This window comes from Narcine bancroftii, chromosome 3 (assembly GCF_036971445.1).
Source record: "Narcine bancroftii isolate sNarBan1 chromosome 3, sNarBan1.hap1, whole genome shotgun sequence".
NCBI classification, from domain to species: domain Eukaryota; kingdom Metazoa; phylum Chordata; class Chondrichthyes; order Torpediniformes; family Narcinidae; genus Narcine; species Narcine bancroftii.
This window is the reverse complement of record NC_091471.1, coordinates 85,589,395-85,606,806: the sequence shown is the minus strand read 5'-3', so window position 1 is coordinate 85,606,806 and position 17,412 is coordinate 85,589,395. Positions and strand designations below refer to the sequence as shown.

The following is a 17,412-nucleotide window of genomic DNA, read 5'->3' as shown; positions in this document are numbered from 1 at the left end:
TCCTTATACTAAAGAAATATATCTAATTCCCTCTTAAATATATTCAATGAACCTGCCTCTACTGCTCTCTGTGGCAATGAATTCCACAGATTCACCACCCTCTGGGTAAAGAAATTCCTCCTCATCTTGGTCCTAAATGGTTTGCCTATTATCCTCAAACCATGGCCCCGGGTTCTGGATTTTCCCATCATTGGAAACATCCCATCTGCATTCATTCTGTCCAGTCCTGCCAGAATTTTATATGTCTCTATGAGATCCTCTCTCAATCTTCTAAACTCCAGTGAGTACAATCCCAATTTGCGCAATCTTTCCTCATAAGTCATTCCTGCCATTCCAGGTATCAGCCTGGTGAATCGCCTCTGCACTCCCTCCATTGCAAGAACATCCTTCCTGAGATAAGGTGACCAAAACTGCACACAATACTCCAGGTGTGGTCTCACCAATGCCCTGTACAGCTGCAATAAGGTATCCTTGTTCCTATACTCAAACCCTCTTGATATGAAGGCCAACATACCATTTGCCTTTTTAACCGCCTGCTGTACCTGCATGCTCGCCTTCAGAGACTGGTGTACAAGTACCCCGAGGTCTCTCTGCACTTCCCCATCTCTTAATCTATTGCCATTCAAATAGTAATCTGCCCTCCGGTTTGTATTACCAAAGTGGATATTTATCCACATTGTAGTGCATTTGCCATGTATCTGCCCAGTCCCCCAATTTATCCAAATCACACTGGAGCTTCCTGACCCCCTCTTCCGTGCACACAACCCCTCCTAGCTTAGTGTCATCTGCAAATTTGGAGATATTACATCCAATCCCCTCATCCAGATCATTAATGTAAATTGTGAACAGCTGGGGTCCCAGTACAGATCCCTGTGGTACCCCACTGGTCACCGCCTGCCACTCAGAAAACGAGCCATTTATCCCAACTCTCTGTCTTCTACCTGCCAGCCAGTTCTCAATCCACATCAATACTTTTCCCCCAATCCCATGAGCCTTGATTTTGTAAGCCAGTCGTTTATGCGGGACCTTTTCGAAGGCCTTTTGGAAGTCCAGGTACACCACATCCACTGGCTCTCCCCCATCTATTTTACCTGTCACCATCTCAAAGAATTCCAATAGATTTGTCAAGTACGATTTACCTTTCGTAAATCCATGTTGACTCCGTCCGATCCCTTTTCTGCTAGTCATATGCTCCGCTATTACATCCTTAATAATGGATTCCATCATTTTGCCCACTACTGATGTAAGGCTCACCGGCCTATAATTCCCCGCTTTTTCTCTACCCCCCTTTTTAAATAGTGGGGTAACATTAGCTACCCTCCAATCCATGGGTACTGATCCTGAATCTATCGAGTTCTGGAAAATAATTCTTAAAGCATCTGCTATCTGAATGGCCACTTCCTTAAGTACTCTAGGATGTAGATTATCAGGCCCTTGGGATTTATCTGCCTTCAATCCCATAAATTTCCCCAAGACCATGTCCTTAGAAATACTGATTTCTTTCAGTTCCTCCCTTGCATTAATCTCTATGTTTCCCAACATCCTTGGGAGGTTATTTGTATCCTCTCTTGTAAAAACAGAACTAAAGTAAGAATTTAATTGGTCTGCCATTTCCTTATTCCCCATTATATATTCCCCTGATTCCGACTCTGGATTTCACCAATCTTTTCCTCTTGACATATTTATAAAAGCTTTGCAGTCAGTTTTTATATTTGCTGCAAGCTTATTTTCGTAATTTATTTTTGCTCTCTTGATTAATCCCTTTGTCCTCCTTTGGTGCATCTTGAACTGCTCCCAGTCTTCGGTTGTGATATTTATTTTGGCCAATTGATATGCTCTCTCTTTGGACCTAATGCTGTCTCTAATTTCCCTTGATATCCACAGTTGAGTCACCTTTTTTGGTTTATTTTTATGCCAAACCAGTATAAATGATTTTTGCAATTTCTCCATTAGATCTGTGAATGCTTTCCATTGTCTATCCACAGTCAACTCCCCCATGAACACCACCCAATCAATCTTACTTAACTCCCGTCTCATACCATCATAATTCCCTTTATTTTAATTCAGGACCTTAGTCTCGGTTTTAATTTCATCACTCTCCATGTCGAGTGAGAATTCGATCATATTGTGATCGCTCCTACCCAAAGGGCCTCGTTCAACAAGATTGTTGATTAGCCCCTTATCATTGCATAATACCCAATCTAAAATGGCCTGCTCCCGAGTTGGTTCCTCGACATATTGGTCTAGATAACCGTCCCGTAAACATTCAAGGAATTCCTCCTCCTTAGTATTTTTACTAATTTGGCTATTCCAATCTATATGCAAATTAAAGTCTCCCATGATGACAGCTGTTCCCTTATTGCACGCTTTTCTAATTTCTCTTTTAATGCCTTCCCTCACCTCTACAGTACTATTTGGAGGCCTATATACCACCCCCACTAACGTTTTCCGCCCCTTGCTATTCCTCAGTTCTACCCATATAGATTCCGCATCTTCCGAGTTGATATCCTTTCGGTCAATCGTGTCGCTCCCTTCTCTCACCATCAATACTACCCCACCCCCTTTTCTTTCTTGCCGATCCCTCCTAAATATCGTATACCCCGGGATGTTAAGTTCCCAGGCTTGCCCACCTTGCAGCCATGTTTCTGTAATCCCAATCAAATCATAATTAGTGGAGATAGGGTGGTAGCTGTCGTGTACCAGGATTTTATTAAGGCTTTTGACAAGGTTCCCCATGGAAGACATGTTCAAAAAGTAATAAGGAATGGAATCTATGGAACCTTGGATGTGTAGTTCAAAATTGGTTCTGTCTAGAAGTCAGTGACTAGTGGAGTTCTGCATGGATCTGTTCTGGCACCCTTGCTCTTTGTGATTTTTATTAATAACCTGGATGAAGAAATAGGCACAAAGGTTGGAGATGTTATGGATAATGTAGAAGGTTGTAATAGGTTACGACAGGATATCAACAAGATTCAGAGTTGGATGGAAAAGTGGGAGATCAAGTTCAATCCAGGTAAGTGAGAATGATGAATTTTGGAAGGTTAAACTTTAAAACAGAGTACATGGTTACTGGCAGGATTCTTAATGATGTGCAAGACTAGAGTGACCTTGGGGTTCAAATGTATATATCTTTCAAGGTTTCCATGCTTCATTTATCAGGGGATTGAGTTTGAGAGTTGAAAGGTCATGATGCAGTTCTTTAAATGTCTAGTGAGGCCACATTTGGAATATTGTGTCCATTTCTGGTCACCTCATTATTGGAAAGATGTGGAAGCTTTGGAGAGGGTGCAGAGGAGATTTACCAGGAAGTTGCCTGGATTGGAGATTGTGTCTTAAGAGATAAAAGATTTTATCTCTTTGGAGCAAAAAAGGATAAGAGATGACTTAATAGAGGCAATAAGATTATAAGGGGCATAGATAAGATGAACAGCCTGCACTTGTTTCCCGGGGCGAGAGTTACAAACACCTGACAACATCTGTACAAAGTGAGCGCAGGAAAGTTTAAGGGAGAAGTCAGCAGTAAGTCTTTTTACACAGTAGTGGGTGTCTGGAATACATCGCTGGTGATGGGGGTGGAGTCTGGTGCAAATGGGATATTTAAGAGTCTCTTAGGTTCATGGATGGAAGAAAACTAGAGTGTTGTGAGGTAGGGAACATTTAGCTTTCTGAGTAGGGTTATATAGATTGGCACATCAGGGGCAATGTTCTATTTTCTAAACTTTACAATGAGTAAGTCATAATGGAATATTAGTAGTACCTATTGCATAACTGGGCCGATTAACAAGGATAGATCATTTAAGTCCACCCTACGAGTTGAGGAAGCAATTATAAATGTAACAAGTCAGTCTGCTGTAGGCCAACCCAAGGTAAGTATCAGAATATTTCAAGGAATCTTAGTTGAGGGTAGAAGATGATAGCAATGCCCAGTGAGGCACCCTCTGAGATATGGCAGAGATGAAACATTGGGTCTCCAGCAGAGACATCAAGTCAAGTTTCTGTCATAGCCCTGGGCTAGAAACAACAGTGAGAGAAAATTGGATCAAGTTGCTCAGACTGAGGAACTATGTTTTTGAAAGGAATGTAATATCAAACAGTGAGGAGAACCAAGAAGCTACACCCTGTCTGGTGGAATGGCCAAATGTAAGCAAACCAATGGGCAGAAGCTCTTGGGGGATGTCAGGTCATCTTCAGCTGTCAGAGACTGGAAAAAGAAAGTAACAATATAAAACAATTATTCAGTAAGTACTCTGCCAGTACATGGGACAGTGACAGAATATACACCCTGATATAAGGGGGTAACAAATTAATGCAGCTCTCTCTACAGGTGGGGGTGGGACTAAGCGGGAAGGAGACTTATTGCAGGCAGTGATGCTCAAGTACCATTGAAATTGGAATTTGCTGGTGTGGATTGTGAAGCTCTCGCTGAAAAATAACTCCGAGTTAAACTTGAAACTTACCTGGGATGAGATGGAAAAATGATTTGGTGGCAACTTGTTTGTATTATGTACTGAGAATATGAATAATAGTGTTGTGAGACGTAGAATCAAGGCTTATGGTAAAACGCCAGTGAAAGTAAATGTAACATCTCCAGATTTCAGACATTCAGTCTTCATGAAAAGGTAGACTTTGGATTCTAGAATTGCACTCAAGTCATGATTTGACTGTGATACCAGCCAGTGAGGTTGATGTTCCATTCTTCATAGATAATCTCAAAAAACCACTTGAGTATAACCTGTTGATGTTGGACTTGGTTTGCTTATCCTTCAGTTAATTTGGAGGATTTTGCAGACATGATTATTGGGGATATCTTTCTATCAACGCCTACCTTTTCTGAAAGCTGGCAGGGCTCTATGTTGGCCTCTATGAGAACGGGTGTTAATGAGGGTCTGGTGATTGGTTTCCAAGTCTGTGCAAACACAATCATTGTCTGGGGACTGAAGATCAATTATTCAGGTTGGGACAATCTTGGTTCTAGATTGTAGTCAGAATAGGTTGAAGTTTTCTATCTATATTGGAGATTATTTCCACTCTCACAGAAGTTTATTGGAAAATAGTTGCAATAGTGCAATGAGGAAGTTTGAGAAACGTTTGGGATATTATACAGATTTTTTGACACTGATCTTTATTGTGACTGGCTCTATTGTAAATCCATTGGTTATTATCGTGGCTTATTTGCTATTGTTTAGCAAGATGAAGACACATCTCTGTGCTGCTCTTCAACATGATGGGTTATGATAGGAGGAAAACTTTAGCACATAAGGATTCAATTATAGAGGCATGCTTTAGGTTGAGAAACAGACCTGCAAACAAAGTGACAACCTAGTTAGAAAATTAGATGAGACTGAGAGGTCCCAGAGGAAAAGATGTGCTGAGTATAGAGCCAGTGAAAGAAAGTCCATTATGATTAATTTGAATTAATATCATTATTTAAAGAGTGACAGGATTTTCAGAATAATCAGGCCAGTCAGATTGGTTAAAGCAGTGGTTCTCAACCCTTTCCACTCGCATACCACTTTAAGTAATTCCTATGCCATAGGTGCTCTGTGATTAGTAAGGGATTGCTTACGAAGGTTTATGGGTGGAACGGAAAGGTTTAAAAACTACTGCGTTAATCGTATCTTATTGACTCGTTATGTGCATGGTTTCATAACTCCAAAGGAAATTTTTCTCAAGCAAAATCTTTCAGTAACAATTGGGACTAGAGCAGTGATTCTCAACCTTCACTTCTCACTACATACCACCTTAAGAAATCCATTACTAATCACAGAGCATCGATGGCGTAGGGAGTACTTCAAGTGGTGTGTGAGTGGAAATAAAAAGGTGGAGAACCACTGGGTCAAAGGTTGACAGTTCAAATGAGGAGTTGGTATTTTGTTTGAACAACATGAAAGAGTCCATTCACAGACATTTGAAGACAAGTGTTGCTACATGGGTCCACAAACAAGTTGAGAAGCATAGGCTCATCATGGAGTGCTGTAGTGAAGTGACACAGACAAGATCTAGTAAAGACAATAATATAGACTGCAAAGATGAAAGTAAGTGTATTCTGGGGAGAACTGAATCAGATTTAATTGGATGCATCAAGAACAAATTGTTTTGTAATGTGCAGTCATTCTAAAGCTTTAAATATCTTCTGAAGGATGTTATTATTAAGCATGGATTTGTTAATGTAAGTCCAATACAGTATCAGTAAAGTGAGAGAAGAAAGACAGAAAGTATCTGTGTCAGAGCTGAAATCTTTGGAGATGATTCAGAAACCAAGTCCCAGGAGTTGTCTAAGTGACTACAAAGGCTGACAGTAAGAAAGAAGGCAGGTCTGGTGTCTACACTAAGTCAGGGTGTTAAGCTGTGCAGAAAATAGAGACACAAATGTGAACTTTAAGAAGTAACTGGGCAGATGTTGTTGTAATGGAGTTTTTGGGACTTAGAAATGTACCAAGTAAAAATGAACTTATTACAATAGTAGTTACTGGTGGAAATGAGGTTCTGTTAAGTTTTGCATGAGTAGCAATGACACCAAAAAGATTGTGCTCCAGAAAATGTTAATTATCATGGAGATAATTAAGCTGAAACACAATTGCTGAACTGGATGTCAGACAAGACATGCAAGAAATCTACATGAGGAAAAAATAATGCATCAGATGGATAGTTCAAAATGTTATCTGACTTGTACTAACTGAGGAGACCAGGAGAATGATGAATTCATAATTTGCTTAATTTAACTGTACCCTGATGTAAATTATTAACCAATTGTACTATACAGTATGTATAAATAAGTGATAGTTTGTCTAAGTCCTTTTAATAAGGGAAGCAAAGTAGTGTGGAAGTGTACCTCTAAAAGTTGAGTTTACCATGCAATATGATTCTGATACAATATTGTCAAAGAAACAGCATTTTAGTTGAGAATCACTGTCTTCAATATGAGGTGCTCCTTTTGCTTATGTCAGCGACTACGCTTGATGTCCTTGAAAGCAATTGAAATGCTGCTTTTGAGTGCGAGTAATTGCTAATCAAAGAAACTAGGTGCTGGAAATTTGAAACAAAATGCTGGAAGCACTCAGCAGATCTGACTGCATCAAAGATGAAAGCAGAGGAAAGGCTTTTCTTCAGGAGCGATAAGAGGAAAAGAAGCTTGATAAGATGCAGATAGGGTGGGGAAAATGATGTCACTGGTGGGTAAGATCTGGGTGACCATGGAGACCATGAGAGAGTCGGACCATGCATGACTGAAGCAAAGGCTGTTTCATTCTTCCCACAAAAAGCCAGGAGCTCTGTGGATCTATGCAAGTGCCCATTGTGGTAGTATGGATTCTATCACCAATGTGTATATGTATAGATTGTAGTGTAGGATGACTGTGACTGGCTGAGAGCATAGCCACACCTACTGGCAGATCTTAAAGGGTTGCTCCTAGCTAGACCCAGATCATTCTGGACTGGTCGACCTACATGTGATACACTCCACTCTTCTAGTTAATAAAAGCCTTGGTTTGGATCAACAAGCATTTGATTCTTTTGATGTGCACTACAATTTTATTAACTAGAAAGTTTTCAAGGGATGCAACCAGTATGCCTCAACCTTGACCCGCAGTCGGCTACAGCCTCGAATGACGTTAAGCACTGGGTGAGGTGTTTCAAAGCTTACCTACAACTCTCTGACCCTGCCGTGGAGGAGGATGACTATCGACTACTAGTATTGATATCTATGGTGTCCCCGAGTCTATGAGAGCATCCAGGACGCAGTCACTTATGTCGCACCCATGAAGGTGTTGAAAGGACTCTACGAGCGACCAGTAAACAGGGTCTATGCCTGGTCCTGTAGAGCTTATAGCCAAGCACTAAGGGCACTGGACCGAGCCTGTGCCTGCTCAGACATAACTGCTGCTGAGACCACCGATGATCTCATTCGGGATGCTTATGTGGCTGGGATCTGATCGAATGAGGTGAGGCAGTGCTTGCTAGAGCACGGGGGAGAAAACCTAGAGGACGAGATCCAGATCGCAGAGACAATGGAGGATGCGGTCTTAATTATGGACACTTACTCTCAGGGCTGGACCCCATGCTATGAAGTGAGTAGGATGCCCTCCCTCAACCCTACTACCCCATGGCCCACCGAAAGCCTGTCGGCCTCCGCTACACTGCCTGATGCGACCCCGAAGTGCTATTTCTGTGGGAGGGATAAGCACAGCAGGTCCCAGTGTCCAGCAAGGAAAGCCAGGTGCCAGAAGTGCCTTAAAAATGGCCACTTTGCTGTAGTCTGTCACTCCAAAATGGCCACCGTCAAACACAGCACCTCATGTGAGGCCCAACAGTCACCCTCCCATTCAAACATCTCTTCTTCAGAGCTCTTGTCCAATGAGAGCGAGGGCTCCACCGCACGGCAGTGCCTGACGTCACGGGGCAGGTGCTGAGCATGGAAGGTACAGCCCACCCTCGCCCCGATGATGTTGGCCTGCTTGGACCTCCCACATGGAGCAACGACTATCCAGGCCCAAGCCCCGACTTCAACGACTGCCTCCATCACCACTGCCGAAAAGGTACCCGCTGCAGCCACCGCCATCGCCGCTACCGATGCTGCCGACCAGGAACCTGCTGCTGCTGCTATCCAGGGACCCACTGCCACCGACGCTGCTGACCAGGTGGCTGCCACTACTGCTGCCACAGCCGCCGCTACCATCGCTACCATCACCACCACCGCTGCTGACCTGGTACCCGCCGCCACCACCACTGCTGACCAGGGACCTGACACTACTGACCCGATACCCACCGCCGCTACAGCCAACGACTTCCTGCCTGAATGCCAGCAGTGACCCCCAGCACTTAGCATTGGCTGGCCGACACCCCAAGCAGGCTGCAGGCAGCAACCCCTGCTCCTCAATGCTGACTGCTTCAGCCTGACTTCCTCTGTGATGTCACCACGCACATGTAGTGCACTTCAGGCCTGACGCTGCGTGACATCATCACATGAGACTCCACTGTTCCCAGCATAGGTCTCTGCATCAGTGACCCTGGACCAAGACTGCCCCCATCCCCTTACAAAAGCAATGGAACTGATTAAAGTCCATGGACACCATACCAATTGCTTATTTGACTCTGGGTCAACTGAGAGTTTTATCCATCCAGACCTGGCCCACCGCTGCCGACTGGTCATTCTCCCCACCGACCAGAGGATTTTATTGGCAACCAGGTCACACTCAGCTGGGGTAAAGGGGTATTGTGTGGTGACCCTGAAAGTCCAGGGCATCACATTTACCGATTTTAAACTATTAGTCCTCCCCCAACTGTGCGCTCCCGCATTGCTGGGACTGGATTTTCAGTGCCAGTTCCGAACTGTTTCCCTGCACTATGGGGGGCCCCATGCCCCACTCTCTGTCTGTAACCACTCCACCCCAGAGACCTCCTGCCAATGACAGCCCAAGCCACCCGCCCCAGTGCCCCACTTGTAGCCTCTCCACCCTCCAGGTTGCTCCTCCAGCACTCTTCGCAAACCTCACCCCTGGATGGAAACCACTGGCCACCATAAGCCAGCAATATAGTTATGAAGACAGGAAATTCATCTGAAGCAAGGTGTGCAGACTGCTGGACAAGGGCTTTATTGAACCCAGCTCAAGTCCCTGGAGGGCCCAGGTGGTGGTGGTTAAAAATGGGGAGAAGCCGCAGATGGTGGTTGACTACAGCCAGACAGTCAACCGCTTCAGCTTTCTGGATGCGTACCCCCTCCCACTGATCACGGATGTGGTGAATCAGATCACCCAATACCATGTGTTCTCCACTATTGACTTGCATTCGGCCTATCACCAGCTCCTGATCCGCCGAGAAGATTGACTTTTCACGGCTTTCAAAGAGAATGGATGGCTGTCTAAATTCCTCAGGGTACCCTTTGGGTCATGAATGGTGTCGCGGTTTTCCAACGGGAAATGGACTGGATGGTAGACCAGAATGGGCTAACAGCTACTTTCCCGTATCTGGACAATGTCAACATCTGCGGCCATGACACGCAGGACCATGATGCCAACCTCAATTTTTTCAGACTGCGATTTGGCTGAACTTAATCTACAATTTTAACAAGTGTATCTTTTGGACCACTCGGCTCGCAATTCTAGGTTTTGTGGTTGAGAACGGGGTGGTAGTGCCAGACCCTGACCGTATGCGTCCCTTCATGGACTTGCCCCCCCCACCCCACACCCAAAAGGCACTCAGACGCTGCCTGGGTTTCATTTCATACTATGCCCAATGGGTTCCACACTATGCCGACAAGGCACGGCCACTGATCAAGACCACCTCCTTCCCCCTGTCAACTGAAGCCAGAGTGGCCTTCGACCGCTTCAAATCTGAAATCGCCACTGCAATGCTGCACGCCATCGACGAGTCCATTCTGTTCCAAGTAGAGAGTGATGCATCCGATTTTGCACTGGCGACCACTTTGAACCAGGCCGGCTGGCTGGTAGCAGCCTTCTCCAGGGCCCTGAGAGCCGAAACTCCTCTGTCGAGAAGGAGGCGCAGGCCATAGTCAAAGCACTACGTCGTTGGAACATTACCTCACTGGCAGGCACTTTACACTGCTGACTGACCAACACGCAGTCTCGTTCATGTTTAGCAATACCCAGCGAGGTAAGATCAAGATTGCTAGGTGGAGAATCAAACTCTCCACCTTCAGTTATGACATACTATACTGGCCTGGTAAACTTAATGACCTGCCAGATGCACTCTCCTGGCAGACTTGCATCAACATACAACTGGACAGGCTGCAGAGACTCCACGAGGAGCTCTGTCATCCAGGGGTCACTAGGTTCGCACACTTTGTTAAGGCTCGCAACCTGCCCTACACGGTCGAGGAGATTCGCTCCATGACCCTTGTGCTGAGTGCAAGTCCCACTTCTTCCGTCCGGAGAACACCCACGTCATCAAAACCACCCAACCCTTTGAACATCTAAGTGTGGATTTCAAGGGGCCCCTACCGTCGACCAACTTTAACAGCTACATTCTTTACGGTGATCGACGAGTATTCTCGCTTCCCGTTTGCTGTACCCTGCTCAGACATGTCTGTCTCCTCAGTCATAGAGGCCCTGCACAGGATCTTCGCCATCTTCAGGTACCCCAGTTATATTCACAGTGACCGGGGGTCCTCGTTTATGAGTGCCAAGCTGTGGCAGTACCTTCTGGAGCTTGGTATTGCTTTGAGCAGGACCACCAGTTATAACCCACGTGGTAATGGAAAGGTCATAAGAGAGAATGCCAATGTCTGGAAAGTGGTTACGCTTGCCCTCCGGTCCATAGGCCTCCCCACTGCTCGCTGGCAGGATGTGCTCACTAGTGCCCTACACTCCATCCGCTCCTTCCTATGCACGGCGACCAATGCCACCCCCCATGAAAGGATGTTCTCTTTCCCGAGGAAATCTGAATTGGGGACAACCATACCGGTGTGGATGGTTCCCAGTCCTCTTACGACGCCACGTCTGGTACTCAAAGAATGACCCTTTGGTTGAGCGAGTGATGCTGCTCCATGTGAACCTGCATTATCCATACATTGAGTACCTGGATGGGCGGGAGGACACAGTCTCAGTAAGGGACCTAGCCCAAGTCAGATTGGACCCAGCAGTGCTCCCAACCTCTTCCAACTCCTTCTCCCCTAGGTCACTTGCTCGAACAGAGGGTTCAGCATCACCCCACCAACTCAGGTCAGCCTGTCGACAACACCATTGGGGAATTGACCGAAGTGGTGGGTACACCCAATGAACCCGCCAGTGACACTACTCCAGTGACCCCAATTCCAGCACCATGGCGGTCATGCCAGATGATCAGGCCCCCTGACCGTTACAGCCCCTAACCAATTCCCTCTATTTTTTTACAGCCCTCTATTCATCCCGGGGTCAGTTCTCAAAGAAGGGGTGAATGTGATAGTACGGATTTTATCACCAATGAGTATATGTATATATTGTGGTATAGGATGGTTATGATTGGCTGAGAGCATAACCACGCCTACTGGCAGGTCTTAAAGGGTTGCTCCTAGCCAGACCCAGATCATTCTGGACTGGTCGACCTACATGTGATACGCTCCAGTCTTCTAGTTAATAAAAGCCTTGGTTTGGATCAACAGGCCTTTGATTCTTTTGACGTGCACCACAACCAAAGCTACACCCTTGATTGGGAGAGGGTGTGAAGTTGAAGGACAAGCTGTTCAATCTAAGAACAAGTTTAAGGAAGCTGTACCAGGAAAGTGGTAAGTCCCTGGAATGGATTGTCTCATGTAGTGGTGGAAGCAAATACCAAAGTATCGTTTAAGAAGTTTCAAGATAGACACATGAATATGAAGAAGATGGAGGGATGTCATCATGTGCAAGCAGCAGAGTTTGAGTTTGACATGCCAAAACACTTTGGTGTATTGATGATACATTGGTGGTGTTTCTGCAATGATATTTGACAATTTCATTTTTTTTACTGCCAATTTACACCATGCCCTCACCCTCACATAATCAATCTCTGACTCTTCCCTTTCTTAGGAGATAGCATTTAAAAGCCAAGTCTAATCTAATCTACCCTCCCCCCCATAGGTAAAAGGAGAAAAATAAAATAAGAAATCTAAAAAGAATAGAAAGAAATGTCTTAAAACAATCGTCCAAACTAGAGGAATCTGTTCTTCTTGACTTTACCAGGTGTAGGGGGCATCAGTATGAATTTCATGAATGCAAAAGAGCAAGTTAAAATTACAGCATTGTTATCAGATTGGATTACATCCCTGCAGCTGACGTGGACTTTTTACCCCCTCCATAAATCTTCGTCCGCGAAGCCAAGCCAAGGAAGAAGACTTAACTTTACAATATTGCCTATTGTAGCGGTACGCTTGGAGGGAATGGGCAGAATCAGCACTAACAGGCTCCTGTCTTGTTATAGCTAGACACAACAGCCTCCTATCTACTGGCAACTAGCCACTACAGCCACGAGGCCTAGTGACTCAGCAGCACCTGTATGAGCACGAACATCTGCCACGTTGGGGTCACCAACGTGATCCAATGTGGCAGTTGATGTTTGCGCTCATATGCCATCACGTTGAACTAACGAGACCACACCTGAAGTTGTCAGCCAGAGAAGAAAGAAGCGTTTATTACAATGTTGTCAGGCTTGATATAGACACACAACATGTGACCTGGCGTCATGACATCTGAAGTGCTAACACTCTCATGACGTAGCTATGTTGAGTAGGCCAGGGCTTCTCAGTGGACCTACAGGTGCTGCTGAGTCACTAGGCCTCGTGGCTGTCATGGCTATTTGGCAGTAGATAGGAGGCAGTTATGTCCAGCTGTGATCTTCGGTCCTGTAACAAAATAGCCCATCACAAGATTGAGGAACTGTGCTTCATCTTCTGTGTGCCAATGTCGCAGCCTTCTGGACACAATATTTAATTCTACAACTTCAGCGGATATAATTTCTTGGTCTGAAACAGTCACTTATTTGCAATATTGTTTATTACTAATTTTTGATTTTCTTCCCCTCAGAGTTGGGGATGTGTCCACCCTAACCTGCTGGGCATGTCTTCTTGATCTACATCTCACACATTATTGGTCTATTTTCTTTGTTTAACTCCTCTGATCCACTTATTGACCGAAGAACCTTATTTTTGCAGCTTATACCCATCATCACTCTGATTTTACCCTATCAGAGACATTCTTCTTCCCCCAGCTTCCTTGCATCTTAACATCCTTTCCAGGCTTGATGAGGCACTTGAACTGAAACATTAACTCTCTTTCTCTTCCTACAGATGAGTCCTGACCTACTGAGCAAATCCAACATGTTCTGTTTTTAAACAAATAATTGCTAGTGACCATATAACAATTACAGTTTGGAAACAGGCCATCTCGGCCCCTCTAGTCCACACCGATTTAAGTGAACTCCACTAGTCCCACCTACCTGCTCCCTGCCCATAACCCTCCAACCCCCTCACATCCATGTACTCATCCAACCTTCTCTTAAATGACAAAATTTACCCTGCTGCAGCCACCTCTTCCAGAAGATCATTCCACTCAACCAACACTCCCTGAGTGAAGAAGCTTCCTCTTATGTTACTTCTAAAGTTTTGTCCCCTAACCCTTAACTTATGACCCGTCATTCCAATTTCTCTTACCCTCAAGGGGAAGAGCTTATTCACATCTACTCTATCTATTCCCCTCATAATTTTAAATACCTCTATCAAATCCCCCCTCAACCTTCTACACTCCAATGAATAAAGACCCAGTCTATTCAATCTTTCTCCTATTTCTAGATACTGCAATCCAGGCAATATTTTAGTAAATCTTCTCTGTGCCCTCTCTACCTTATTGATATCCTTCCTAAAATTCCTTTTTTTAAAACTTTTTTAGACATACAGCATTGTTACAGGCCATTTTGGCCTTGTGAGATGCTGCCCAATTTACACCCATTAACCTACATCCTGGTAAGATTTTGAAGGGTGGGAGGAAACTGGAGAAAACCCACGCAAACACAGAGAGAACAGACAAACTCCTTACAGACAGTGCAGGATTTGAACCCAGGCCGGGTCCTGATCACTGGCACTGTAATGGTGTTGTGCGAAGCTACACCAACCATGCCACCCTTGTTCTTTGTTCTATTTCTCTCTGGAGTGATCCATAAGTATCATAAGGTGATGATCTTGGTTTTGAAGAAACAGCCTTGCCCACAGATTGAGATGATGTGAGCAAAATAAAGCACTAATGCTATGGGAGTTTTTCCAATAATTTGTCATATTGAGTTCATGCGTTCAGTGATCCACAAAAATTTGGAGAATTCAGATGTTATTATTCAATGGAAAAGAGCTAGTGTATTGATAAATTGCGGACCCATTTGATGTTCACTATTTATTTCTGTCACCTGCACCAATGCTTAGGAAGCCTGAGCCATAAACTTGAAGGAAAGATGCATTGTACTCATTTGCAAGTGTCCTTACAGCACCTGCAGCTGGCCCTTGCTAATATGTCCCATTTGCCATAATGATAGTTGTGTTTGGTTATAAACATTTATCCATCAATAAAATTATTAGCAGAGCTAATGGCATATTAATAAGCTCGCTCAGAACAGATCCAGTGTTGGCTATTTTCTAATCTGATTGCACTGGTGGTAAGGTTATTCTGGTGAAGGTAGTTTCACATTATGGTTGGGCAAGGATATTCAGGACTTGGATTAAATGGGAATAAAAACACAAATCAGGATGGCATACAACTTGAAGGGGAGTCTGTGTGTTGCAGTGTCGTTTATGCCTGCTGACCTTCTTGTTGGTGATTGCAAAGGTCATGGGTTTAGGATGTAGCCCAGGTGAGTAACTCTAGCACATTTTGTAGATCTTGCACACATGATAAATGGTAAGTTTATTGTCATATACAATATAGAAATGAACCAAAATTCTTGCTTGCTGCAGATGAATTGTTTAAAATTAACACTACAACCACTATGTGCTGCTGTCTTGGAGGGAAGGTGGGTGGGTCGTCAATCAAATGGACTACCTTGTCCTTAAATGGGGTGTAAGGCCTATTCAGTGTGATGCATGCATCCAGGAAAGTGAAGAGTATTCTTTGGTCCTGATTTAAAATTGTGAATGGTGAAAGGGCTTCATGGTGTCATGTTGCAGGGCACCCAGTCTCTGACTGTTCTTGTGGCCATTGTATTTATGTGGCTGATCTAGTTGCATTTCTAATTGGTGGGGGTCTTTACTATGGTGATTTGACTTTGCCATATGGCAAATTTCTACAGATGTGTGGTGGAAAGTGTGTTGACTGGCTTCATCACAATCTGGTTTGGGGACACCAATACCTCTGAGCATAAAACACGGCAAAAGATAGAGATGCAGCCCAGAACATCACAGACAAAACCCTCCTCACCTTAGGGAACATCTACAGAGAACGCTGCTGTCGGAGAACAGCAGCAATCATTAAGGATCCATGCCACCCAGCACAAGCTCTGTTCTCACTGCTGCCATCAGGAAAGAGGTGTAGGTGGCACAAGACTCGCACCAGAAATAGTAACATTGCCCTGGTAATTCTACCTAGCCTGCAGAAAAAGAATTTCAGGGTTGTATGTGATGTCATTTATGTACTCTGGCAATAAATCTGAAACCTGTGTGTTAAGGAAGGTGGTTAGGCACTATCTTGTTATATTTGATCACTGCCTGGCACCTTTGTGTGAACATCATTTATCAGCCCATTTCTGAATGCCGTTTTGGCCTTGCAGATAGAGGCATGGGCTGCTTTGTTGCTGAGGAATTGCACATGGAATTGAATACTTCCAGCATACATCTCCACTTGTGATCAAAAGAAGGTCATTGATGAAGAAGCTGAAGATGGTTGATGGATGATATTCCAACTTTCTATTTTCTCTATTATGCATTGAAATAATTGAATGAGGCTCTGTTGAAGACCAATCCTATCTGAGATGTTCATTTTCAGTTCAGAGCATTGATCTCTGGGAGGGCATCCAGAAATTTTGGGCAAGAAGCCACAAACCATTATGATATCCATGCAGATTAATGCCCATAAATTGGATTTCCGACATAGTTGGGATGCCAACTGGGTGTTGGGTGTATTGCCGACACTACAAAGTCACCAGAAATAGTAACATTGAGACATGCTTTTGCCTTAAGAAATTGTGATGGAAATCTACTTGCTTTAAGAAGCATTAATACATATCTATTTGATCCAGATGGATCCAGCTGATGGCACTGGTCAGTGTTGTTGAAGTGTACCGAGAAACAGAAGTGCTACAGCTGCTGGAATTTTGAGTGCGCAAAGAAACTCAATGTGTTAGGCAGCATTCAAAGAGATGGTCAATCAACATTTAGGGCAGGGACATTTTCTGAGACCAAAGTGGGAAGAGGAGCGAAGAGGTGGATAGCATGTAGGGGAGGACTCTGCATGGCAGGAGGGTGGGGGAGAGGAATATTTATTGAGATAAAGTGAGAATGGGAGTAGGTAACAGAGAGATAGAAACAATTGAACTAGATAGGGATGGGACTTAACTAATTTTGGGAAATTAAATTTAAAATTCCAGTATGAGTATTTTGGGTCACCCTTTCCCCACTCGTATCAGTTGCCACCTCTCACTTTTCTATAGTGCAACACCTTTACAGTGCCAGTTATCAGGACTGGGGTTCGAATCCCACCCTGTCTGTAAGAAGTTTGTAATTCTCTCCTTGTCTTATTGATTTTCGCAGGGGCTCTGGTTTCCTCCCACTGTTTGAAACGTACAGGGGTTGTAGGTTAATTGGGTATAAATTGGCATGGACTTGTAGGCTGAAATGGCCTGTTACTATGCTGTATGTCAATTTAAATTTAAGATGAAAAAAATTTAAATGTAAAACCTTTCTTTCTTTCACCCCTCTCCATCATATCCCACCCCCACTAACTGCCACTTCACCTCTCCTTCTTCCAGCAT

At 44.3% G+C, this 17,412-nt stretch overlaps 1 protein-coding gene across 4 annotated transcripts in view; it reads left to right on the top strand.

Annotated features, from left to right (window-relative positions):
- Positions 1 to 17,412, top strand: part of pde4d (phosphodiesterase 4D, cAMP-specific) — a 1,272,582-nt gene that overhangs the window by 115,009 nt on the left and 1,140,161 nt on the right. The window contains exon 1 of one of the 4 annotated variants that reach the window (XM_069924454.1): positions 12,145 to 12,217. The exons of the other annotated variants lie outside the window; for them this stretch is intronic. The gene's annotated coding sequence lies outside the window, so the exon portion shown is untranslated. Of the gene's footprint in view, positions 1 to 12,144; positions 12,218 to 17,412 lie in introns of those variants that run through there. 4 annotated transcript variants of the gene reach the window in all.